The 11336-nt window shown below is 38.6% G+C and overlaps 2 non-coding genes across 2 annotated transcripts; both read left to right on the forward strand.

Moving 5' to 3' along the window:
- The first annotated feature begins 10274 nt into the window (after positions 1-10274).
- Positions 10275-10376, forward strand: LOC114006599 (U6 spliceosomal RNA). The gene has a single exon (XR_003548311.1). It is a non-coding gene; the product is annotated as a U6 spliceosomal RNA (small nuclear RNA).
- A 287-nt stretch (positions 10377-10663) lies between these two features.
- Positions 10664-10765, forward strand: LOC114006609 (U6 spliceosomal RNA). Its single transcript, XR_003548325.1, has one exon. It is a non-coding gene; the product is annotated as a U6 spliceosomal RNA (small nuclear RNA).
- The last annotated feature ends 571 nt before the right edge of the window (positions 10766-11336 follow it).

The following is an 11336-nucleotide window of genomic DNA, read 5'->3' on the forward strand; positions in this document are numbered from 1 at the left end:
GGCCTCTATGAGTTTAACTATTTTAGATACTTAATATAAGTAGATTCATATAGTAGTTTTCCTTCTGTGACTGGTTTATTTTTCCTAGAATAATGTCCTCCAGGTTTGTCCAGTTTAGGGCAAATTGTAGAGATTCTTTTTTTTATTATTTTTTAAGTCTAAGTAATAGAGGAATATAGCATCTTTCTTTATCCATTCACCTACTGATGGGTATTATTTCCATTTCTCAGCTATTAAAAAAATGTACAATGTGGGGCTGGCAGGTGGCATGGCGGTTAGGAGTGTTGGACTCCCACATGGCCGACCATGATGTGAGTCCTGGACCTGGTGGCTTGCTTTCTCACTTTCCTTCTCTCTATCTCTTTCTCTTTCTCTCACCCTGTCCCTTTCTGGTCAAATTAAAATAAGTAGATAAAATAAATAAAATGAAATAAATCTTTAAAAAGAAAAAGTAAAATGAACATAAGAATGTTACTCTCTCTTTGAGATCCTTATTTCAATTCATTTGAATAAATACCCAGAAGTCAGATTGCTGGATCATATGAAAATTCTATTTTTTTTTTTTTTAAGAAACCTCCACACTGTTTTTTCAGAGATTGTACAATTTTGCATTCCTACCAAGAATGTACAAAAGTTCCAGTTTCTCCACATCCTTTCCAAAATGTGTTTCATTTCTTTTTTTTCTTTTCTCTTCTTTACTTTTTCTTTCCTTCCTTCCTTCCTCCCTCTGCACTTTATGTTTTGACTGTCACTATGCCACTCCCTCACAAATTTTCTGGGAACTGTAAGGACTACGAAGACCTTTTCTTGTTTTGTCTGGTGATTAGATTCATCATTGGGACACAATTCCATTTCACAATATTTCTGTTAGAACAGTAATTCAAATCGCTGATGTCATTTTATATTTGATTCTAATTCCCGGAATATGTGCTTAGTCTATGATTATTCACAAAAGGTGGAAAATAAGTTCTTGTGTTTGATCTCAATTTGTCTATCACCACATTGTACAAAATAGACGGTGGAAGGGGTACTTGTAGGAAATCACTTTGTAAGCCCCTCCAGGCACACATTTAACTAGTGGGTCTTGGGAGTGAGCTATGTCACATTTATTTATCCCTTAACAGGCCAGATTGCTCTTTCCTTAGATTCATCAAAAAAAAGTAAAATATGTGAGTGTATATAAAGTATGTGTGTATATGTGTTTTTGAGTATATAGAGGAAATACGTATGCAATTTGCATAAATGTATATATATGCATAAATACATGAATATATTATATATTTTTAAATATATATAAACTTTAAAAGTATCCTGATTTAGTCAAAAGTCTCCTTTTTGATTAAAATCTGGAGGTATTATTATTTTAATTTTGTCTTAGTTATCTGCATAGCAAGTGAAAAGTAACTAAAACAGTTTATTTAAAGACAAAGACAATCCCTTTTGTCACTTATTTTAAAGCCCTTCATTAATTTATCACCAGAGTTATAGTGTCAAACTCACGAAGATCTTCTCTTGTGTACTTTTTAGCAGATTATGTTTCTGTATATTTATAAAATGTCCCAGAGTCCCGGCTCTGTCCCAAAAGATCAATCAGAGCACTTGCAATCCTTGGTATTTGACTTCCAGACCATTCTCTATAGACCAGATCGAGTGTGTAAAGAAAAGGATGTCTCTATTTGCCTTTGTCTTTAAGAAAGTGAGTAATTGTCTCTTTCCTTGCCTATTTCCTCCATAGAGAATTTACTGGCCCAAATTTTTAAAAAAGCTCCTACCACACTCCCATTTTCTGTGAGTGCAATTAGTTGCAGGTACAAAATTTGGAGCAAAGAGGCCTCTCGTGGCCTGTTGTGCCTGCAGTTATCCAACTGTGGCTGCAGTTTTTCAGTGCACAACTGATTGCACCCACAAAAAGAAAGGCTAAACTTTGAAAATGGGTCCCTTTAAGACAGTTGGGGGATTGCATGCCTCCGGTTGGCAAATTGCAATTTTTTTATAGAGGCACAGCCATCACTCTGCCTCACACTGCAAGTCTGAAATCCAGGTTAGGCTTTTCTGGTGAGGGAGAGGCCTGACTGGAAAGCAGGTGGAGACCACCCCACCTCCCCCTCAGCCCTCATTTCACCTTGAGCTACTGGTGGGCAATGCATTAGTATTCAGCCTTTCTGACTCCATCTCCTGCTTAGTTCACCAGTCATTCTCGAAAAGGGTTTGCAGAAAGAAGCTCGGTCACACTGTCAATATAACACATTTAACCAACTCTAAATTTGCTTTAAAGAGACAGCTACAAAGATTGACTTTTGCAAAGTGACTCACTCCACCATGCGGCAAAGACGTCCATTTGCTCCCGATTGTTATTAACTGTGTCACTGAGTACATAAGAAAGGGTTTTGAAAGAATTCCAGTGTGAATCCACTAATTCAATAATCCAATAACATAAATTCAAGTAATGGATATTAATACTATGTTCAAAACACACTCACAACTTTTATGTCTCTTTCTCAAACACACGGAGCATGCGTTGTGAGAGGCTGCTGATGAAATAATAAAACCCAATTCTCATCTAGAAAAAAGAATCATTATAGGAGGATGGTAATTTACTTTATATGACCTTCAATTGATTATTCTGTGGCTGCTACACAAATATCACAGGAGCTATTGATCGTAAAACCTACCAAATAGATCTCTAATAGCTTTTACTGGGCAAAAATAATTATGCTTGCACTGTGGTCAAACACACATAAACCAATGTGGAGGTATTAATGTATGGTATTATTACCCATCTGTCTGCGAAGTATGGAGAAGACCCTTCACGGGAACACACTATGTCTAAGCCCCATGAAAGCTCAATATCCAAGCCAACAATTACATCCAGTTACACTGAAAAATTGATTACTGTAACTAAAAGCTAGAGCTGGAAAGCAGAGGCAGCAGCTTGTTTAATAAAAGTAAAATAATAACGAGAGAAATCCTAATTGAGGAGGAGTCCTGCTGCAGTAGCTGTGAGGACACAGAAATTGAATTTCCCCATGGTGTCGGCAGCACAGTAACTTTTCAGAGTCAAGAGCTTTCTATCCAGCCCAGATCAAGATCAATGATCAACACCCGTAAAAGGTCAGGGTGTCTAATCAAAGAACAGATCATCTATCTCACAAGGAAAAGTGTACAATATAATCCAGAAATGCAGTACTGCTGGCCACAGAGAGTGAGGAAAACCAAGGGGAAGAAAAACTTCAGTTCCACTTTGGTGAACAGGAAGAATGTTCTGCTCATACAAAATGCACTGCCAGACTTCTTCAGGGGATCCGCAGTGGCCCAGGTAGGCCTGGAGCGGATGAACAAAGGCTACAAGCTGCAGAGAAACTTCTCCAGCATGCTCCCAAGTTCTGAGGAAAAACACTTTAAACTTTAAAATTCCACAGCAAGTTAATCATTTGTTCCCTATCCCTGCAAAAGTCAGTATTTTTAATTATAATATACATATAAATGCATCTGGGGACCAGTAGATGGCATAGCGGTTATGTTGCTGCACTCCCACAGGGCTGACTGCTGTTCGAATCCGAGACCTGGTGGCTTGAAAATCACGCCAGGTGCATGTGCGTGCATGCCCAAGATACTGAGAAGAGAATGGAGGAGAAGGGATTGTCATATGACCATCTCCCCTGGGGTGATTTCTCACTTTCCCTCTCACTACATCTGTTTTTTTTTTTTTTTTTTTTTTCCTCTCTCCAATGAGTGTACACTCCCTAAGGCAAAAACCTCTTAAAAAAAAAAAGTGACATGGTGGTTAAGGGCACTAGACTCCCACATGGCCAGCTGCAGTTCGAGTCCCGGATCTGGCAGCTTGCTTTCTCACTTTCTCTCTTTCTCTCTTTCTTTCTCTCCCTCTCTGGCCAAATTAAAATAAATAAACAAATAAATAAAGTTAAATGAAATCATTCTAATATATACATAAATGCATCAATAGCTAGAAAGCAAAAAAACAAAACTGATATCAAGGTGTTTGAGTGAATGATAAATGCTTAGCATCTAGAGTGTATACAGTTGAACGCAAATAAGAGTGAGTAATAGATGCAGAAAGAAAAGGAAATTTTGTTTATGCAGTATGGGTTCCCTGTGTATGTTTGAGTGGGGAGGGGGGTGGGTTTAGGGGGAAATAATTGGATCTCATGAAACAGAACAGAATAATATCCCATGAATCCCATTTATGAATCCATGAAATAGAACAGGATTGGAATGCGCAGCTGGAGAGCTGAGCATTCCAGTGATTGGGAAGGTTTTCCAAAACACTTGTGACCAGAATGTACCCCATACCAATCAAATCAGGATATTGATCTAAATGTATTTCTGAAAAGTGAACATAAGACCAAAAAACCCATATAAGTCATCATGTGAGTCCAGGTTTGAGGACCACCAATTTAGAGGAGAAACCCTTCTTACGGATGGGAGGTTATTAGAAATGAAGACTCTCTAGTTTCCCAAGTGTGCCCCCATCCCCTTTTGTAGGAGTGTCTCACTTGTTTATTTCTCTTCCATTTTGGTATTATCAGTTCCAGTTGTTAAAGGAAGGAAAACTGGACTCGTTTCCGCTCTCTTTTTCAGAAGCAAGACAGGGGCAGGGGTCTAGGGGGTGATGCTTGCTGTTGTGGTGGCTGTTTTTTTTATATTATTATTTTTAAAAGAAATATGCATTTTGGAGGAATCTTGAAGCCTGAAGCCACCTGCAGGGCTGTTGTTTTCCAAGGCCTTGCACTGATATGATCCACATCTTCATAGATGCCCTCTTGAAACACATAAGAAGGGGAGGGATTCTGCTTGTCCTCAGTTGTTCTCAAATGACATGATAAAGTAGATGTTTTGAACCCTTTAAACCACGGGGAGTTATCAAGCCCACTTTTAAAATCCACAATATGTTAGCTGGACTTATCTATAGCTGTCTGCACAGAACAGCCAAGGAACTCAACACTACCCTAACCCCTACAAAAGGGCAAGCTGGTCAGCGGCAATAGTTTCCCTATTTGGAAAAGGAAGGCTTCCTTGCAGTTTGAGGTCGCCTTAAATTTTGAATTGTTGCAATTATTTTGTGGTCCTTGAGATCTAGGCTAGATTTTTGTCTGGGATAGATTCTGTATACTATAGAGGCTATTTAATCTTCATGTTGTGTTTCTCATTTAGGTTTAGGGGCTTACTGCCTGAAGTATGCAGGAGCCACCGGAATTCAGACTCGTTTTGCAAACTCTATCATGGGTTCCTGCAAGAAACACACCAGGGGCAACACACATTCTGTCACTAAAATGTGTTCTCAGTTACTCTTCCAAAGGTAAGCATCATAATTCTTCAACTTCTTAGAGACTAAACCCAGTGCGGGCCTGTGTGTCCACACTCCGAGATGGTAGCCCCCATCCAAAGCAGGCATGTGCTTTAGGGAGAACGTGCCTTCCGCGTCTCTGGCTGCCAGCACACAGGGTCCCTGTCACCCTCGCATACCTGTCTGCTTGGTTTTGGCCTTGGAGGATGCAGTGTCTCGTACCTGTCTGGTTGGTTTTGGCCTTGGAGGATGCAGTGTCTCGAAAGGGCACTGGTAGCATGCGAGAGGCTCGGTGATGAGACTGGAGGGAAGCTGCGGCTGTCCCGCAGGTGTGGCTCCACCTGCCGCCGGATTGGCCGCTGCGGTGCGCTCGGCAGGGGGAGGACGGATGATGGATGGCCTGTCTGCCGGCTGGGTCTGAGCAGCGGGGGGCCGGCGAATGTAAATAGGAGCGCACTAGAGCAGCTCAGTACAGAGGGGAGAGAGCAAGATGCTTGCACAAAAGGACCAGGCTTGGAATGTTTAGATTTTGAAGATTAGTTTCTATTTTATCTCTGTGGGAGAAAGGAAAACGCACTATGGGAAAGTGGAGGGTGAAGAACCCGGTGCGATTTTGGACTGATGTTTGACAAATCATTTCACCGTCAGAATAATCCACGAACCTCCCCTTCTCAAATTGCAAACAGTTTAGAAGTCTTATTTGTCATTTATGTGGATGAGCCCTATCAGTATCTAGAAAACAATATGAAATCAGACCTGAACAGTTGCATTCCCTTAGCTCAGGCAATATTGAAACCATCAAAAATGGCTAAATGCCAGTGGGCAAGACATTTTAGCTGTTCTGTCTCAGTTAAAAAGATAAGATAACTGGCTACTAAATGATAGTAAAACTTTTTTTCCCCCTAAAGAATAAAATAAAATCCAAGTGTGTGTTCTAAATCTATATTTTACATATAAGGATATGCAATATTTTCATAATTTAGCTTTTATATGTTTAAATGTCACAAGCAATTTGAGTATGTTTTGTTTGTCCTTGTAAAATGATGACAGTGCATGGTTTTGGGCAGTTCTGTGTAAGAGGTGTCCTTTTAAAATCTCATTAGGTCCAGAGTAGGGATTGAGGCAGACAGATGGATAGCAGGAGAAAATATGTCGTGAACTCCCATAGAAATAGAGCTGGTAGCTATTGTATCATCTGGGCTTTTCTTTGGCAACTGAAGGACAGGTCCATTCACTGCACACATTTCTCCTGTGCAAGCCACAGCGCTGAAGGTAATACATCTCGTGTGAAGGCATAAGTCAGTCCTGCGTCTATGCTGATTCATTTACTTCTGAGAGCAAAGTGGTTTAGAGAAAACAGGTGAATTTTTTCCTAAGACGAGAATGTTATTCTGATTGTGCTTTAGAATACCCACCATCTCCTTCTGCCCTTACCTCTATTACCAATAAAGAATTGAAAGCCATCTTTAATATGGCAATGAATGAGATCTGAACATGTCACAAAAGGTGTATTTTATCTAGTAGTTGAAAATTACTGGGAGGGAGGATTCAGGTATTGGTATTTCTTTTTAAATATTATATTAGCATAACTAAATTTAGAAAAAAGGGAATTTTATAAAGAAATCTAAATGTCTCATCAGGTGAACATAGCCAGCATACACAAAAAATGCACAGGTAAGTTAAATTTATGCACGTTTCTTACTAAAATTATATTTATGTACACTTAAATACTTACAAAAGAGTACTTAAATCTGTGAGTGCATATAGCAATATGTCAAAAGCAGTTTTTAATATTGTTAGAGACTAAATTAATTTTAATAACAGCATAATATTTCACTGAATGTGTGTGCAATATGTTTGACCATTTTTCCAGTTTGGGACATTTAGGTTGTTTTTGGTTTCAGTAGAATAAATAATATAGTAAGGAACATCTTAAGGCAAAATTTCCATGTTTTAAATTATTAATTGCAAAGATTTTTTAATGGAATAAATGGACCACATTTAATGACGATTATGATAGTTTTACCATAGTTTCCAAATTACTTATCAACAAAAACAACAAGCAGCACTCCATCTGTCAAAAGGAAAATATTGTGCCACACTTTGTTCAGTTATATTGATGTAAAATTAAAAAGTTAAAAATTGCATATATTCAAGAAGATATGCAGCATGATGCTTTGATGTATGGATATACATTGTGAAAGGAATCAGATTTTAAAAAGTATGCTCAGTGTTATTGAGAATATTAGTAAAAATATTTAGTAATGTAGCAGGTAGAAATTATTTCTTTGGTATTCATTGTCTTTGGCTATTAAGATATTCATTTATCCTTTTTTAAATTCATTTTTCTTCCACTATTTTAGTTTCTTTTTTCTCTTTTAGTTGTTTTCTTTGTGTAATTACCGAGGTTGCTCTGAAATCAACATATAAAACTAAAATACAGAATTTTCACAATCATTCTTTCATGGTGTTGGTATTGAACTAGGGTGATAAAATGGGTTAAAATGGCTACAATATACACAGTAAGAAATTCCCTGACAAAATTGGGCTAAGTTGTAGTTTGAAATGATGTATTAAAAGGGTTCCAACATCTTCTGCTCTCCCTCCACGGTGGCATATAAAATGACATTATCTGTGAAATAACCCTGAAAACTTAAGGTACATTATAGCAAATAGTATTCTCTCATTAGAAAACTTAGAATTGTTGGTACTTGCAGTAGCTTTCTTTCTAGTCTGAAAATATATGTTGTTTTCTTAAGCTGTGATGTAGTTGTTTAAAAATGCCTTCCTGTGTTCCGGCACCTTCCACAAGTGCACCAGTGCCCAGTAAATAAAGTAGCAGCCCATGTCCCTTTTAGCAAAAGCTATATATCTGTTCAGACTTGTAATTTGCTCCGTTTATATCCTTTGCCCTTGAACTCTGGTTATTAACGCAATGTTTCTCCAAATGATGCCATATAACTCTGCTCTGAGCACATTCACGGTGACACCACGCAAACATTCTAAGGGCCAGGGCCAGCTGAGGAAGGGAAAAAATGACGGCTGAATTGTGGGAGTTGCAGTGCATTACTCAAAATGGAATGGCTGTAAAACTATGACTGTTAATATTCAAATTGCGACAAGGCCAGAGCTAGACTTTGGCTGCTAATATTCTGAGGTCTGCTCGGAAAGCAATTTAACAAAATAGCTTTGATTAAAAAAGAAACAGCCAGAATGTTTTTCCCAAGAAATGAACTAAAAACTTGTCAAAAGATTTAAGGCAGGTGTCCTAATTATACATTGTGGAAGATTTTGGGGAGTAAATTTTGTTCTATTATAAAGTGCAGATTGCATATGTAGTAGAACTATAGACTAAATTCCTTTGTGGAAAATGTAATGAAATATACCAGCTTTTGTTGTAAATAGTTTGCTTCATATACTTTATCTTCCATAAGAAAGTTGGATATTGACTGGGTTTAATAATGTTTTTATTTAAAAAATAAAAATGTACTAATTAATATTGTGAAATTTTGGACAGGGAGTAGGGCCAGTCTCCCTTTGGAATATCTGTGAAGGGAATGCACTGATTAACCAAATTAATAATTTAGGTAAGATCACAGAGGCTCTGCACAACCTACTTTGCAGCGGAAATTGTTCTCCCACATTTTAGAGAAGAGCATTTACAAAAGAGTACCTTTTCTTTGAAATAAGAAAGTCATACATTTGGGGTTATAGGCCCAAAGAGGGCTTGTGCATATTAATCTAATTTGAAATATTTTATTCGTACCAGAATGTTTTTTTAAAGTTTATTCTCTCAAGGATCTTCATTTTAACATATATACATTGAAGTGAATCTATATTTCAAAAACCTTTTAAAATTTTTGTTTTTATTTTACCTTGAAATAAATTCTTCTTAGCAGTGGAATTTAATGTGAACACCTTCTTCTCCAAATCCTAGGCCATGGATAGTGTAGTTCATGCAAAATTCTTGAGGGGAAAAAGAAAATAATATACTAGCAAGTATTAAATTTCATGTTGAAACATAAGCTACTGTGAAACCCCTGGGTACATATGTGTATTCTTAGTACACTGACTGGTGAACCTTTAGAAAGCAGTAAAGAAATACTTACAGCTACTCTGACTATATTACTATTTTTTTAACCATGCAACATGATTTGAGTATATTCGCATGTTCAACCACACACAGATGAGTATTACCAATAGAAAAGCCACGCCAGACACACTCATAGTAAACTGATAGTTGAAGGAGATGGATTCCCACATGAGTGTATGGTTAGAATCTTGGCCCCAGTAGCTTGAAAATTTTGCTATGTGCATATGTGTGTGTACGACCCAAATCAAGACAGATGGAGTTATGAAGGAGAAGGGATTGTGGCATGACCATGTCCCATTGAGGAAGTGTGTACTTTCTCCCTCTCTCCCTCTTTCTTTCTCTTACTTTCTCTCTAGTAAATTCATGTGCCCTCTTGCAAATTAAAACACACACACACACACACATTAAATTGTAAGCTGTTTCTATCTGAGTATTATCTCTACAGAAAAATGAATTCTAGGTTCCAAATTAGATGTATTAAGAGTTCTTGGATGAGGGACAAGTGGGTGAATAATGGTTTTATTGCTGGACTCCCATGTAGTTGACTGTGGTTTAAGTACCGGGCCTGGAGCTTTAAAACTCATGCCGGCTGTGTGTGTATGTGTGTGTGTGTGTGTGTGTGTGTGCACGCACGCGCGCATGCTCGTGCCTAAAATGCCAAGAGGAGAATGAAGGAAAAGGGAATGTAGTGTTGCCATCCTCACTGGGAAGGAATTTCTCACTTTCTGTCTCTTTTTCTCTCCGGTGAGTACATGCGCCCTATAGCAAAAATCTCTCTTAAAAAAAAAAAAATAGACTACTTTGATGAGACTTCCATCAAGAGGGTTGACCAGAAGTGCCTAACATGCATCCCTTCACAATAAAGAACAGGAATGCTTGCTTTACAATCACATATACTAAATTTGGAATGAAATGGAGAAGATTACACAGCCCCAGAACAAGGATGACACACAAATTCATAAAGCATTCTATATTTGAAGAAGAATGTATGTGTGTGTGTGTGTGTGTGTGTGTGCACGCACGCGCGCATGCTCGTGCCTAAAATGCCAAGAGGAGAATGAAGGAAAAGGGAATGTAGTGTTGCCATCCTCACTGGGAAGGAATTTCTCACTTTCTGTCTCTTTTTCTCTCCGGTGAGTACATGCGCCCTATAGCAAAAATCTCTCTTAAAAAAAAAAAAATAGACTACTTTGATGAGACTTCCATCAAGAGGGTTGACCAGAAGTGCCTAACATGCATCCCTTCACAATAAAGAACAGGAATGCGTGCTTTACAATCACATATACTAAATTTGGAATGAAATGGAGAAGATTACACAGCCCCAGAACAAGGATGACACACAAATTCATAAAGCATTCTATATTTGAAGAAGAAAAAAAAAAAGAACAAGGAGCTGACATTCACCTTGAGCGTTTGAGGGGGAACACATAGACTCAGGATGACCTTGGAAATGAGGAAGTAAAACATACTGCATCTGTTGCTGGATCTCCACATTCAAGGTAGACTTGAAACTAGAAGGGACTTGTTGTAACAGAGAAGAGGTAAAGAGGAGACTCCCAGTAGCTTCCTTTACCACCTTGGACACTTGAAGTCTTTACTGCCAAGGAATTCTGTAGCTTCACAGGCACTGACCCTAGTTTGAGGAGCAGCCAGGAGGTCCAAGCCACTGAATTGTCCCAGAAGATGAGTCCAGGTCTAATTAGACCCTTCTCCACCCATATTATGGCTGCACAAAGTTGTCTTCTGGCCACATCCACACATGTCCCAGCAGCTTATCCCACCCACAGCGAAGCCCTCAGAAAGGTCCTGTCACCCCTGTATTTTGTGGGACTAGCTGGAAGAGTGACCCTACCCACTGCAGCCCATACCAGGAACCTCTGGAGTGGTCCTGCCTGCAAACCCCCATTCCTAGGAGTAGCCAGTGGGGTAACCTCATTC

This window comes from Tupaia chinensis, unplaced genomic scaffold (assembly GCF_000334495.1).
Source record: "Tupaia chinensis unplaced genomic scaffold, TupChi_1.0 Scaffold000078_1, whole genome shotgun sequence".
Lineage (NCBI taxonomy): Eukaryota > Metazoa > Chordata > Mammalia > Scandentia > Tupaiidae > Tupaia > Tupaia belangeri.